The sequence below is a fragment of the Equus caballus genome, chromosome 30, assembly GCF_041296265.1.
Source record: "Equus caballus isolate H_3958 breed thoroughbred chromosome 30, TB-T2T, whole genome shotgun sequence".
NCBI classification, from domain to species: Eukaryota; Metazoa; Chordata; class Mammalia; order Perissodactyla; family Equidae; genus Equus; species Equus caballus.
In genome coordinates this window covers 5504093-5521756 of record NC_091713.1, presented here as the reverse complement: position 1 = coordinate 5521756, position 17664 = coordinate 5504093, and positions in this window count along the sequence as shown.

The following is a 17664-nucleotide window of genomic DNA, read 5'->3' as shown; positions in this document are numbered from 1 at the left end:
ATGAACCCACATTCAGCGAAGGTGCGGGTGCACTGCGACCACAGCGGAGACACTGCCTCCAGCTGAAGTGGCACTGCAGGCACAAAGATATCACCGCAGGATCACTGCATCCAACATCCTGAGCACTGCATCCTCAGTCACAACATGCTGTATCCACCTTGTGGGACACTGCATACACTGCCTGAGCACTGCCTCCAAATTCATGCAGACTGCAGGGGGCCCTGCAACCTCTGAAGGAACACTGCATACACCTTCATGGGCACTTCATCCTCCGTGACAACATGCTGCATCCACCTGGTGGGACGCTGCAACCACTGCATTCGCACTGCATCCTCCGTCACAAGATACTGAATCCACCTTTTGGGACACTGCATCCACTGCATGGGCACTGCATCCAACTTACCAGACATTGCAGGAGGCACTGCAACCACTGCAGCAACACTTCTTCCAAAATCATGGGCCCTGCATCCTCCTTGACAACATACTGCATCCACCTGTTGGGACATGACATCAACTGTATGGGCACTGCATATACATTACCGGTCATTTCCAGAGGCACTGCAACCACTGAAGTGACACTGCATCCAAACTCATGGTCACTAGATCATCCGTCATATCATACTACATCCAACTTGTGGGACTTTTCATCCACTGCACGGGCACTGCATCAAAATTCAGGGTCAATGCCTGGGGCCCTGCAACCACTGTAGTTTCACTGCATCCAGTGCATGAGCACTGCATCCACATTCAGGGAAAGTGCAGGGGGCACTGCAACCACTGTAGGATCCATGCATCCACATTCATGGGCACTCCATCCTCTCTCACAACACATTGCATACACCTTTTGGGACAATGCATCCACAGCATGTGCACAGCATCCACCTTCATGGGCACTGCATCATCCATCATAACATACTGCATCCACCTTGTGGGACACTTCTTCCACTGCTTGGGTACTCAGGCAACATTCTGGAACAGGGCAGCGGGAAATGCAAACCATGCAGGGATACTGCATACTGCTGAAGTTTCACTGCAAGTGCACTGTATTCACTGCTGCCTCGCTGTATCCACCTTCGTGACCATTGCATCCTGTGTCACCACATACAGCATCCAACTTCTCTGACACTGCAGCCACTGCATGGGCACTGCATCCACATTCAGGGACAGTGCAGCAGACTCTGCATAAAGCTGAAGTGGCACTGCAGGCGCACTGCCATCCCTGCAGCATCACTGCATCCACCGTCATGGGCAGTGCATACTACAACACAAAACACTTCATCTGCCTTGTTGGACACTGCATCCACAGAAAGGGCACGGCATTCTGAATCAGGGACACTGCAGGGGTCACTGCCACCCACTGCAGGGACAATGCCTCCAGCTGAAGTGTCACTGCAGGTGCACTGTAATCACCACACGATCACTGCATCCACCTTCATGGGCACTGCATATCCCGTCACAACATACTGCAACCACATTGTGGGACAGTGCATCCAATGCATCGGCAATGCATCCACATTCAGGGACACTGCAGTGGGCACAACAAGGACCGCAAGATCACTGCATCCACCTTCATGGGCACTGCATCTTCCGTCACAACACCCTGCATACACCTTCTGGGACAATGCATCCACAGCATGCGTACAGCATCCACCTTCATGGGCACTGCATCATCCGTCATACCATACTGCATCCACCTTGTGGGACACTGCATCCACTGCATGGGTACTGCAGCAACATTCTGGGACAATGCAGCGGGCAATGCAAACCATGCAGGACACTGCATATCACTGAAGGTTCACTGCAGGTGCACTGTAATCACTGCACCCTCGCTATATCTACCTTCGTGAGCATTGCATCTTCTGTCACAACATACAGCATCCGACTTCTCTGACACTGCAGCCACTGCATGGGCACTGAATCCACATTACTGGAGATTTCAGGAGGCACTGCAAACACTACAGCAACACTGCATCCAACTTCATGGGCACTACATCATCCGTCATATCATACTGCATCCAACTTGTGGGACTTTGCATCCACTGCCTGGGCACTGCATCAAAGTTCAGGGAAAATGCAGGGGCCACTGCAACCACGGCAGGTTCACTGAATCCAGTGCATGAGAACTGCATCCACATTCAGGGAAACTGCAGGGGCCCTGCAACCACTGCAGGAACATGCATCCACGTTCATGGGCACTGCATCCTCCGTGACAACATACTGCATCCACCTGGTGGGACACTTCAGCCACTGCATGGGCACTGCATCCACATTAGCGGACATTTCAGGAGACACTGCAACCACTACAGCGAGACTGCATCCAAATTCATGGGCACTACATCATCCGTCATATCACACTGCATTCAACTTATGGGACTTTGCATCCACTGCATGGGCACTGCATCAAAATTCAGGGACAATGCTGGGGGCACTGCAACCACTGCAGGTTCACTGCATCCACATTATGGGAATCTGCAGGGGGCACTGCAACCACTGCAGGTTCACTGCATCCAGATCAGGAGCACTGCATCCACATTAAGGGAATCTGCAGGGGGCACTGCAACCACTGTAGGATCCGTACATCCACCTTCATGGGCATTGCATCATATGTCACAACATATTGCATACACCTGGTGGGACAATGCATCCACTGCATGGGTACTGCAGCAACATTCTGGGACAATGCAGCGGGCAATGTGAACAATGCAGGGACACTGCATAACGCTGAAGGTTCACTGCAGTTTCACTGTAATCACTGCAGGCTCCCTGAATCCTCCTACGTGAGCATTGCATCCTCCATCACAACATACAGCATCCGACTTCTCTGACACTGAAGCCAAGGCATGGGCACTCCATCAACATTCAGGGACAGTGCAGGGGGCACTGCCACCACTGCTGGAACATTGGATCCACCTTCATCGGCACTGCATCATCCATCATAACAGACTGCATCCACCTTGTGGCACACTGCATCCACTGCATGGTCACTGCATCCAGATTCAGGGAAAATGCAGGGGGCTCTGCAAGCACTGCAGAGACACTGCATCCAGGTGAAGTGGCACTGCAGGTGCACTGTAATACACACTGGATCACTGCATCCTTCTTCATGGACACTGCATCCTGTGTCAGAACAACTACATTCATCTAGCATCTCACTGCATCCAATACACGGGCATGGCATCTTATTGATGTGGCACTGCAAGCACACTGAAATCACCACAGGATCACTGGAACCTCCTTCATGGGCACTGCCTCCTTGGTCACAACATACTGCATCCACCTTTTGGACACTTGATCCACTGCATGGGCATTGCATCCATATTCAGGGACACTGCAGCAGGCACTGTAAACACTGCAAGATCACTGCATCGAACTTCATGAACACTGCATCCACTGTCACAACCTACTGCATCCACCTTGTGAGGCAGTGCATCCACTGCATGGTCACTGTGTCCACATTCTGGGACACTTCAGTGTGCACCGCAACCACTTCAGGATCACTGAATCCACCTTCATGGGCACTGCAACATCCGTCACAACATACTGCATCCAGCTTGTTGGACACTGGATCCAATGCCTCAGCACTGCAATCCACACTCAGGGAAACTGGATGGGGCACTGCCACCATTGCAGGATCACTGCATCCACCTTCATGGGCACTGCATCATCCGTCACAATGTACTGCATCCACCTTGTGGGACACTGCATCCACTGCATGGCCACTGCAGCAACAGTCAGCGACAATGCAGGGGCACTGCAAACCATGCAGGGACACTGCATACTGCTGAAGGAGCACTGCTGGCGCACTGTAATCACTGCAGGCTCACTGCATCACTCTTCGTGAGCACTGCATCCTCCATCACATCATACTGCATCCACCTTGTGGCAAACTTCATCCACTGCATGGGCACTGCATCCACATTTCCAGACATTTCAGGAGGCTCTTCAACTATTGCAGAGACACTGCATCCAACTTCATGGGCACTACATCATCCCTCACATCATACTGCATCCACCTTGTGGACTTTGCCTCCACTGAATGGGCACTGCATCAAAATTCAGGGACAATGCAGAGGGGACTGCAACCACTTCAGGTTCACTGCATCCAGTGCTTGAGCACTGCATCCACATTCAGGGAAACTGCAGGAGGCACTGCAACCATTGCAGAATCACTGCATCCACCTTCATGGGCACTGCATCCTACGTCACAAGATGCTGCATCCACCTTCAAGAGCACTGCATCCTCCGTCACAATGTACTGCATCCACCTTTGGTGACACTGAAGCCACTTCATGGGCACTGAATCCACATACAGGGAATGTGCAGGGTGCAGTGCAACCACAGCAGGGACACTGAATACAGCTGAAGTGGCACTGCAGTACCACTGAAATCACCACAGAATCACTGCATCCAGCATCCTGAGCACTGCATACTCCATCACAACATGTTGCATCCACCTTGTGGGACACGGCATACACTGCCTCGGCACTGCAATCCACACTCAGGGATACTGCATTGGGCACTGCCACCATTGCAGGATCACTGCATCCACCTTCATGGGCACTGCATAATCCGTCAGAACATACTGCAATCACCTAGCGTGTCAATGCATCCAATGCACGTGCACTACATCCGGCTGAAGAGGCACTGCAAGTGCACAGAATTCACCACAGGATGACTGCAACCTCCTTCATGGGCACGGGATCCTTGGTCACAACATACTGCATCCACATTTGGGGCACTGCATCCACTGCATGATCACTACATCGACGTTACCGCACATTGCAGGAGGCACTGCAACCACTGCAGCGACACTGCATCCAACTTCATGGGAACTACGTCATCTGTCATATCATACTGCATCCAGCTTCTGGGACTTTACATCCACTGCATGGGCACTGCATCCACATTCAGGGACAGTGCAGGGGGCACTGCCACCAATGCAGGGACACTGCATCCACCTTCATGGGCACTGCATCCTCCGTCACAACATACTACATGCACATTGTGGGACACTGCATCCACCTCATGGGCACTGCAGCAACATTCAGGGACAGTGCAGGGGCACTGCAAACCATGCAGGGACACTGCATACTGCTGAAGGACCACTGAAGGTGCACTGTAATCACTGCAGGCTCACTGCCTCCCTCTTATTGAGCACTGCATCCTCCGTCACAACCTACTGCATGCACTGTCTTTGACAGTGAAGTCATTGAATGAGTACAGCATCCACATTCAGGGACAGTGCAGGGGGCACTGCAACCACTGCAGAGACACTGCATCCAGCTGAAGTGGCACCTCAGGCGCAGTGAAATCACTGCTGCATCACTGCATCCTCCTTCATAGGCACTGCATCCTCTGCTACAACATGCAGCATCCAAGTTCTCTGACACTGCAGCCACTGCATGGGCACTGCAACCAAATTCAGGGACAGTGCAGGGGACACTGCCACCACTGCAGGGATACTGCAAACTGCTGAAGTGGCACTGCAGGTGCTGTGAAATCACCAATGTATCACTGCATCCCCCTTCATGGACACTGCATCCTCTGTCACAACATACTGCTTCCACCTTGTGGGACAGTGCATCCACTTCATGGGCACTGCATCCACTTTCAGGGACAATGTAGTGGGCACCTCAACCACTGCAGGATCACTGCATCCACCTTCATGGACACTGCATCCTTCATCACAACATACTGCATCAACAGTGTTGGAAGCTGCATCCAGTGCATTGGCACAGCATCCAACTTCGTGGGCACTGCATCATCCATCACAACATATTGCATTCACCTTCTTTAACACTGCATCCAAGGCATGGGCACAGCATACACATTCATGGAAACTGCAGGGGGCACTGCAACCACTGAAGAGAAACTGCAGTCAGCTGAATGCATACTGCAGGCGAACGGCAATCGCTGCAGGCTCACTGCATCCACCTTTGAGGGCACTGCGTTCTCCATCACAACATACTGCATCCACCCTCTGTGATACTGCATGCATGGCGTGGGCACTGCATCCACATCCTGACGCACTGCAACAAACGATGAGACACTTCATACAGCTGAAGTGGCACTGCAGGTGCAGTGAAATCACCACTGCATCACTGCATCCTCCTTCATTGGCACTGCATCTTCTGTCACAACATACTTCATAAACCTTGTGGGACACTGCATCCACTGCATGGGCACTGCATCCACACTCAGGGACACTTCAGTGGGCACTGCCACCACTGCAGGATCACTGCATCCACCTTCGTGAGCACTGCATCCTCCGTCGCAACTCATGGCATCCACCTTCTGTGACACCGAAGCCACCGCATGTGCACTGAATCCACATTCAGAGAAGTTGCAGGGTGCACTGCAAGCACAGCAGGGACACTGCAGCCAGCTGAAGTGGCACTGCAGGCACACCGAAATCACCGCAGGTTCACTGCATCCAACAACCTGGGCACTGCATCCTCTGTCACAACATGCTGCATCCACTTTTGGGACACTGCATCCTCCTCGGGCACTGCAGCAACATTCTGGGACAATGCAGGGGCCACTGCCACCACTGCAGGTTCACAGCATGCAGTGCATGAGTACTGCATCCACATACAGGGAAACTGCATTGGGCACTGTAACCACTGAAGGATCAGTGCATCCAACATCCTCCATCACAACATGCTTCATCCACCTTTTGGGACACTGCATACACTGCATGAGCACTGACTGCAAATTCAGGGAAACTGCAGGGGGCCCTGCAACCACTGCAGGAACACTGCATCCACCTTCATGGGCACTTCGTACTCAGTGACAACATACTGCATCCACCTGGTGGGACACTGCATCCCTGGCATGGGCACTTCATTCAGCTTACTGGACATTGCAGGATGCACTGCAACCACTGCAGCAACACTGCATCCACCATCATGGGTACTGCATCCTACGTCACAAGGTACTGCATCCACCTTGTGGGACACTGCATCCACTGCATGGGTACTGCAGCAACATTCTGGGACAATGCAGCAGGCAATGCAAACCAAGCATGGACAATTCATACAGCTGAAGGTTCACTGTAGTTGCACTGTAATCACTGCAGGCTCACTGTAGCCAGCTTCATGAGCATTGCATCCTCTGACACAACACACAGCATCCAACTTCTCTGACACTGCAGCCAGTGCATGGGCACTGCATCCACATTCAGGGAGAGAGCAGGGGCACTGCCACCACTTCAGAGACACTGTCTACCTTCATGGGCACTGCATCATCCGTCATAACAGACTGCATCCACCTTGAGGAACGCTGCATCCACTGCATGTGCACTGCATCAAAATTCAGGGACAATACATAGGGCACGCAACCACTGCAGGGACAATGCATACAGCTGAAAGGGCCCTTCAGGCGCACTACAATCACTGCAGCCTCACTGTATCCTCCTTCGTGGGCACTAGATCCTCCGTCACAACATATTGTATCCACCTTCTGTGACACTGAATCCACGGCGTGGGCACTGCATCCACATTCTGGGACACTGCAGCATGCACTGCAACCACTGCAGAGACACTGCATACAGCTGAATTGGAACTGCAGGCACAGTGAAATCACCACTGCATCACTGCATCTTCCTTCATGGGCACTACATCCTCTGTCTCAACATATGGCATCCACCTTGTGGGACAGTGCATCCACTGCATGGGCACTGCATCCACATTCAGGGACAATGCAGAGGGCACGGAAACCACTGCAGGGACAATGTTTCCACCTGAAGTGGCATTGCTGGACCTCCAATCACCGCAGTATCACTGCACCAACTGCATTGTCAATGAAACCAGACTCAGGGAAACTGCAGGGGGCACTGCAACAACTGCAGGATCACTTCATCCACTGCATGGGTACTGCATCCACATTCCGGGACAATGCAGGGGGCACTGCAACAACTGCAGGATCACTTCATCCACTGCATGGGTACTGCATCCACATTCCGGGACAATGCAGGTGGCACTTCAACCACTGCAGCATCACTGCATCCACCTTCATGGGCAGTGCATCCTCTGTCACAGCATACTGCATCCACCTTGTGGGACACTGTATCCACCGTATGTGCACCACATCCACAGTCCCACACATTGCAGGTGGCACTGCAACCACTGCAGTATCACTGCACAAACCTTCATGGGCAGTGCATACAACAACATTAAACACTTCATCCATCTTGTGGGAAACTGCTTCCACAGCAAAGACACGGAATTCTCATTCAGGGACACTGCAGGGTGGACTGCAACCATGGCACAATCACTGCATCCACCTTTATGGGCCCTTCTTCATCCGTCACAACATAGAGCATCTACCTTCTGTGACACTGCATCCACTGCATGGTCACTCTAGCCACATTCAGAGACACTGCAGTGGTCACTGCAATCACTGCAGGATCACTGCTTCCAGCTTCATTGGCACTGCATCCTCCTTCACAGCATACTGCATCCACCTAGTGGGACACTGCATCCACTGCCTCGGCACTGCAATCTGACTTCAGGGAAACTGCATGGGGCACTGCATCCACTGTGGGATCATTGCATCCAAATTCATGAGCACTGCATCCTCTGTCAATACATACTTCATCCACCTTGTGGGACGCTGCATCCATTGCATGGGCACTGCATCCACATTAGGGACAGTGCAGGTGGCACTGCATCCACCTTGTGGGAAACTGCAAACACTGCCTCAGCACTGTAATCCAAATTCTGGTAAACGGCATGGGGCAATACATCCACTGCAGGATCACTGCATCCACAGTGAGAGACAGTGGAGGGGGGACTTCAACCACTGCAGGGGCACCTCATCAGCTGAAGAGACACTGCAGGCACACTGCATCCACCTTCATGGGCTGTGGTTTCCACAACACAAAACACTTCATCCGCCCTGTGGGACTCTGCATCCAATGCACGGGCAGGACATTCCCATTCACGGACACAGCATGGGAACTGCAACCAGTGCAGGATCACTGCATCCACTTTCATGGGCACTGCATCCTCAGTGAGAACCTACTGCATCTACCGTCTGTGGCACTGCAGCCATTGCATGGGCACCGCATGCACATTCAGGGACAGTGCAGGGGGCACTGCAACCACTGCAGAGACACTGCAGGCAGCTGCAGGCGCACTGCCCATGCACTGCAATCACTGCAGGCTCATTGTATCCACGTTCGTGGGCACTGCATCATCCATCACAACATACTGCATCCACCTTATGTTACACTGCAGCCCCTGCAAGGGCACTGCATCCACATTCTGGGACAGTGCAAGGGAAACTACAAAAAGCTGAAGTGGCACTGCAGGCGCACTGCTATCCCTGCAAGATCACTGCATCCAACTCAACTGGCACTTCAGGCACACTGCAATAACCACACCATCACTGCATCTACTGCATGGGCACTGCATCCCCATTCAGGAAACAGCAGGGAACACTGCAACCACTGCAGGATCACTGCATCCACCTTCATGGGCACTGAATCCTCCGTCACAACATAGAGCATTCACCTTTTGGGAAATGGCATTCAATGCATGTGCACTGCATCCAGATTCACGGGCCATGCAGGCGCGCACTGCAACCACAGCAGGATCACTGTATGCAGCTTATGGGCACTTCATCCTCCGTGACAACATAGTGCATCCACCTTGTGGGACACTGCATCCACTACATGGGCACTGCATCCACCTTACTGGATATTGCAGGAGGCATTGCCATCACTGCAGCAACACTGCATCCACCTTCATGTGCACTGGATCCTCCATCACAACATACTGCAACCACCTTGTGGGACAGTGCCTCCAATCCATTGGCACTGCATCCACATTCAGGGACAGTGCAGGGAACACTGCTACTACTGCAGAGACAGTGCATACAACAGAAGTGGCACTGCAGTAGAACTGTAATCACCACAGGATCACGCCATCCATTTCATGGGCAGTGCATCCACATCAGGCATACAGCAGTGGGCAGCAAAACAACTGCAGGATCACTGCATCCAGCTTCATGGGCACTGCATCATCTGTCATAACATACTGCATCCACCTGGTGAGACACTGCATCCACTGCATGGGTACTGCAGCAACATTCGGGGACAATGCAGCGGGCAATGCAAGCCATGCAGGGACACTGCATAACGCTCATCTTTCACTGCAGGTGCATTCTAATCACATCAGGCATGCTGTATTCTTCTTCGTGAACATTGCATCCTCCGTCACAACATACAGCATCCTACTTCTCTGACACTGCAGAGAATGCATGAACACTGCAGCCACATTCATGGATTCTGCAGAGGGGAGTGCACCCATTGCAGGATCACTGCATCCAACTTCATGGGCACTGCATCCTCAGTCACAACATACTGCATCCACCTGGTGGGACACTGCATCCACTGCATAGGCATGGCATCCGCCTTACCAGACGTTGCAGGAGGCACTGCAACCATTGCAGGATCACTGTATCCACCTTGCTGGGCACTGCATCCTCCGTCACAACGTCCTCCATCCACCTTCAGTAACACTGAAGCCACTGCATGGGCTTGGCATCCACATTCAGGGACAGTGCAGGGGGCACTGTCACCACTGCAGGGTCACTGCATCCACCTACATGGGCACTGCATCATCCATCATAACAGACTGCGTCCACCTTGTGACACACTGCATCCACTGCATGTGCACTGCATCCAAATTCAGGGAAACTGCAGGGGGCACAGCAACCACTGCAGGATCAGTGAATCCATCTTTAAGGGCACTGCATCATCTGTCACAACATATTGTGTACACCTTGTCATGCAAGGCATCCACAGCTTGTGCACAGCATCCACCTTCATGGGCACTGCATCATCTGTCACAACATACTGCATCCACCTTGGTTGACACTGAAGCCACTTCATGGACACTGCATCCACCTTACTTGACATTGCAGAATGCACTGCAATCACTGCAGCAACACTGCATCCACCTTCATGGGCAATGCATCCTCTGTCACAACATATTGCCTCCAACTTCTGAGACACTGCATCCATGGCGTGGGCACTGCATCCACATCCTGGGGCACTGCAACATGTACTGCAACCAATGATGAGACACTGCATCCAGGAGAAGTGGCATGGCAGGTGCAGAAATATCACCACTGCATCACTGCATCCTCCTTCATCAGCACTACATCCTCCATCAGAACATACTGCATTCACCTAGCGTGTCACTGCATCCAATGCATGGGCACTGCATCCAGCTGAAGTCGCACTGCAAGTGCACTGAAATCACCAGAGGATCACTGCAAACTCCTTAATGGGCACTGCATCCTTGGTCACAACATACTGCATCTACCTTTGAGACACTGCATCAACTGTATGGGTGGTGCCTCCACATTCAGGGACAGTGCAGGGGGCACTTCAACCACTGCAGAGACACTGCATCCAGGTGAAGTGGCACTGCAATCCCTGCAGGATCACTGCATCCACCTTCATGGGCACTGCAGCCACATACTGGGACATGGCAGTCAGCAACGCAACAACTGCAGGATCACTGCATCAACCTTCATGGGCACAGTATCCTCCGTCACAACATAATGCATCCACTGCCTCCGCAATGCAAGCCATATTCATGGAAACTGCATGGGGCAATGCAACCTCTGCAGGATCACTGCATCCACCTTCATGGGCACTGCATTCTCTGTCAATTCATAATGCATCCAATGGTGGGACAATGCATCCACTGCCTGGGCACTGCAACCACCTTCGTGAGCACTGCATCCTCTGTCACAACATATTGCATTCACCTTCTTTCACACTGCAGCCACTGCATGGTCACTGCATCCACATTCAGGGAAAATGCAGGGGGCGCTGCAACCACTGCAGGGTCACAGCATCCAGCTGAAAAGGCCCTGCAGGCGCACTGTAATCCCTGCAGGATCACTACATCCACCTTCATGTGCACTGCCTCTTCCGTCAAAACATACTGCATCCACCTTGTGGGACACTGCATCCACTGCCTCGCCACTGCAATAGACATTCAGGAAACAGCATGGGGCACTGCCAACACTGCCGGATCATGGATTCCACCTTCATAAGCACTGAATCCTCTGTCACAACATACTGCATTCACCTTGTGGGACACTGCAGCCACTGCATTGGCACTGCATACACATTCAGGGACAGTTCGGGGGACACTGCAACCACGGCAGGGTCACTGCATCCAGCTGAAGTGGCACTGCAAGCCCACTGCTATCAGCACAGGGTCACTGCATCCTCTGCATGGGCATGGCAACCACATTCAGGGAAACTGCAGGAGCCACTGTACCACTGCAGGATAACTGCATCAACATTCATGGGCACTGCATCCTCCATCAGAAAATACTGCATTCACCTCGTGGGAAACTGCATCCAATGCAGGGGCACTGCATCCACATTCACAGAAATGACAAGGGGCAATGCAAACACTGCAGGATCAGTGCATCCACCTTCATGGGAACTGCATCCTCTCTCAAAACGTGCTGCTTACACCTTGTGGGAAAATGCATCCACTGCATGCGCACAGCATCCACCTTCATGGGCACTGCAGCATCCGTAAGAGCATACTGCATCCACCTTGAGGGACACTGCATGCACTGCATGGTCACTGCAGCCACATTCTGGGATAATGCAGGGGGCAATGCAAACCAAGCAGGGACACTGCATAACACTGAAGGGGCACTGCAGGAGCAGTGTAATCACTGCAGGTTCACTGCTTTAACCTTCGTGTGCACTGCATCCTCCATCACAATATACTGCATCCACTTTCGATGACACTGAAGCCACTGCATGGGCACTGCATCCACATTCATGGAAGGTGCCGAGTGCACTGCAACCACAGCAGGGACACTGCATCCAGCTGAAGTGGCACTGCAGGCACACTGAAATCACCACAGGATCACTGAATCCAACAACCTGGGCACTGCATCCTCCGTCAAAACATGCTTCATCCACCTTGTGGGACACTGCATACACTGCATGCAAACTCAGGGAAACTGCTGGGGCCCTGCATCCACTGCAGGAACACTGCATCTACCTTCATGGGCACTGCATCCTGCGCCACAACATACTGCATCCACCCTTTGGGACACTGCCTCCACTGCATGGGCACTGCAGCAACATTCAGGGACAATGCAGGGGCGCTGCAAACCATGCAGGGACACTGCATACTGCTGAAGGAGCACAGCAGGCGCACTGTAAGCAATGTAGGCTCACTGCATTCCTCTTCGTGAGCACTGCATCCTCCATCACAACTTACTGCATCCAATTTCTGTGACACTTCAGCCATTGCACGGGCACTTCATTCACATTCAGGGACAGTGAAGGGGGCACTGCAACCTCTGCAGAGACACTGCATCCAGCTGAAGGGCACTGAAGGTGCACTGTGATCCCTGCAGGATCACTGCATCCACATTCATGGGCACTACAGCCAGATCCTGGGACACGGCAGTCAGCACTGCAACAACTGCAGGATCACTGCAACCTCCTTCATGGGCACTGCACCCTCCGGCACAACATAATGCATCCACCTTGTGGGACACTGCATCGACTGCCTCGGCAATGCAAGCCATATTCATGGAAACTGCATGGGGCAATGCAATCACTGCAGGATCACTGCCTCCACCTTCATGGGCACTGCATTCTCTGTCAATTCACACTACATCCCCCTGGTGGGACAATGCATCCACTGCCTGGGCACTGCATTCACCTTCGTGATCACTGCATCCTCTTTCACAACATATTGCATTCACCTTCTTTCACACAGCAGCCACTGCATGGTCACTGCATCCACATTCAGGGACAATGCAGGAGGCACTGCAGCCACTGCAGTGACACTGAATCCAGCTGACGTGGCACTGCATGCCCACTGCTATCTGTACAGGGTCACTGCAAACTCTGCATGGGCACTGCAACCACATTCAGGGAAACTGCAGAGGGCACTGCAACCACTGCAGGATCACTGCATCAACATTCATGGGCACTGCATCCTCCATCAGAAAATCCTGCATTCACCTCGTGGGAAACTGCATCCAATGCATGGGCACTGCCTCCACATTCAGGGAAACCGCATGGGGCAATGAAAACACGGCAGGATCAGCGCATCCACCTTCATGTCCACTGCATCCTCTCTCACAAAGTGCTGCTTACACCTTGTGGGACAATGCATCCACTGCATGCACACACAATCCACCTTCATGGGCACTGCATCATCCCTAAGTGCATACTGCGTCCACCTTGACGGACACTGCATACACTCCATGGGCACTGCAGCAACATTCTGGGACAATGCAGTGGGCACCGCAACCACTGAAGGATCACTGCATCCACCTTCATGGGCACTGCATCCTACGTCACAACATGCTGCATCCACCTTCGTGAGCACTGCATCCTCTGTCACAATGTACTGCATCCACCTTCGGTGACAATGAAGCCACTGCATGGCCACTGAATCCACATTAGGGAAGGCGCAGGGTGCACTCCAACCTCAGCAGGGGCACTGCGTCCAGCTGAGGTAGGACTGCAGGCACAATGCAATCACTGCAGGATCACTGCATGCAACATCCTGGTAATTGTATCCTCCGTCAAAACATGCTGCATCCACCTTGTGGGAAACTGAATACACTACAGGAGCACTGCCTCCAAATTCAGGGACACTGCAGGGGGCCCTGCAACCACTGTAGGATCACTGCATCCACCTTCATGGGCATTGCATCCTCCATGACAACATACTTCATCCACCTGGTGGGACACTGCATCCACCGCATGGGCACTGCCTCCACCTTGCCAGACATTGCAGGAGGCACTGCAACCTCTGCAGCAACACTGCATCCACCTTCATGGGTACTGCATCCTCCGTCACAACATACTGCATCCACTTTGTGGGACACTTCATCCACTGCATTGGCACTGCATCCACATTACCAGACATTTCAGGAGCCACTGCAACCACTGCAGTGACACTGCATCCAACTTCATGGGCACTACATCATCAGTCATATCATACTCATTCCAACGTGTGGGACTCTGTATCCACTGCATGGAAACTGCATCAAAATTCAGGGACAATGCAGGGGGCACTGCAACCACTGCAGGTTCAATGCATCCATTGCAGGAGCAGTGCATCTACATTCAGGGAAACTGCACCAGTCACTGCAACCACTGCAGGATCAGTGCAGCCACCTTCATGGGCACTGCATCATCGGTCACAACATATTGCATACAGCTTGTGGGACAATGCATCCACAGCATGTGCACAGCATCCACCTTCATGGGCACTGCATCATCCGACATAACATACTGCACCCACCTTGTGGGACACTGCATCCACTGCATGGGTACCGCAGCAACATTCTGGGACAATTCAGCGGGCAATGCAAACCATGCAGGGGCACTGCATACCGCTGAAGTGTCACTGCAGGTTCACTGTAATCACTCAGGCCCACTGTATCCACCTTTGTGAGCATTGCATCCTCCATCACAACATACAGCATCTGACATTTCTGACACTGCAGCCATTGCATGGGCACTGCATCCACATTCAGGGACAGTGCAGGGAGCACTGCCACCACTGCATGGACACTGTCTCCACCCTGATGGGCACTGCAGCATCCATCGTAACAGACTGCATCCACCTTGTGGCACCCTGCATCCACTGCATGGGCACTGCATCAAAATTCAGGGACACTGCATGGGGCACTGGAAATTCTGCAGGGACAATGCATACAGCTGAAGGGGCACTTCAGACGCATTGCAATCACTGCAGGCTCACTGCCTTGTCCTTCGTGGGCACTGGATCCTCCATCACAACATATTGCATCCACCTTCTGTAAAACTGCATCCACGACCTGGGCACTGCATCCACATTCTGGGACACCGCAGCATGCACTGCAACCACGGCAGAGACACTGCATACAGATGAAGTGGCACTGCAGGTGCAGTGAAATCACCGCTGCATCACTGCATCCTCCTTCATGGGCACTGCATCGTCTGTCACAGCATACTGCATCCACCTTTTTGACACTGCATGCATTGCCTCGGCGTTGCAATCCACAATCAGGGAAACTGCATGGGGAACTGCCCACATTGCAGGATCACTGCATCCACCTTCATGGGCACTGTATCCTATGTCACAACATGCTGCATCCACGTTCGTGAGCACTGCATCTCCGTATCAATGCAGTGCATCCACCTTCGGTGACACTGAAGCCACGGCATGGCCTCTGAATCCACATTCAGGGAAGGTGCAGGGTGCACTCCAACCTCAGCAGGAGCACAGCATCCAGCTGAAGTGGCACTGCAGGCACAGTGCTATCTTTGCAGGATCACTGCATCCAACATCCTGGGCACTGCATCGTCCATCAAAACATGCTGCATCCACCTTGTGGGACACTGCATACACTGCCCGAGCACTGCCTCCAAATTCAGGGACACTGCAGGAGGCCCTGCAACCACTGCAGGAACACTGCCTCCACCTTCAAGGGCACTGCATCATCCGTCATAACAGACTGCATCCACCTTGTGGCACACTGCAACCACTGCATGGGCACTGCATCAAAATTCAGGGACAATGCACGGGGCACTGCAAACACTGCAGGGACAATGAATACAGCTGAAGTGGCACTTCAGACGCACTGAAAATCACTGCAGGCTCACTGCATCCTCCTTCGTGTGCACTTGATCCTCCATCGCAACATATAGCATCCACCTTCTGTGACACTGCATCCTCAGCGTGGGCACTGCATCCACAGTCTGGGACACTACAGCATGCACTGCAACCACTGCAGAGACGCTGCAGACAGCTGAAGTGACATTGCAGGTGCAGTGAAATCACCACTGCATCACTGCAACCTCCTACGTGGGCACTGCATCTTCTGTCACAGCATACTGCATGCACCTTCAGGGACAGTGCATCCACTCCATGGGCACTGCATCCTCTGTCAAAACATATCGCATACACCTTGTGGGACAATGCATCCACAGCATGTGCACAGCATCCACATTCATGGGCACTGCATCCTCTGTCACAACATTGTCCATCCACCTTGTGGGACATTGCATACACTGCATGAGCACTGCCTCCAAATTCAGGGAAACTGCAGGTGGCTCGGCAACCAATGCAGGAATACTGCGTCCACCTTCATGGGCATTGCATCCACATTCAGGGACACTACAGTAGGCACCACAACCACAGCAGGGACACTGCATCCACCTTCATGAGCACTGCATCATCAGTCATGACAGACTGCATCCACGTTGTGGCGCACTGCATTCACAGAATGTACACTGCATCAAAACTCAGGGACAATGCACTGGGCAAGGCAAACACTGCAGGCACAATGCATACAGCTGAAGGGACACTTCAGGTGCACTGCAGTCATTTCAGGCTCACTGCATCCTCCTTCATGGGCAATAGATCCACTGTCACAACATATTGCATCCACCTTCCGTGACACTGCATCCACGGCATGGGCACTGCATCCACATTCTGGGACACTGCAGGGGGCACTGCAACCACTGCAGGATCACTGCATCCACCTTCATGGGCAATGCATCTTCCATCACAACAAACTGCATCCACCTTGTGGGACACTGCATCCACTCCCTCGGTACTGCAATCCACACTCAGGGAAACTGCATGGCGCACTGCC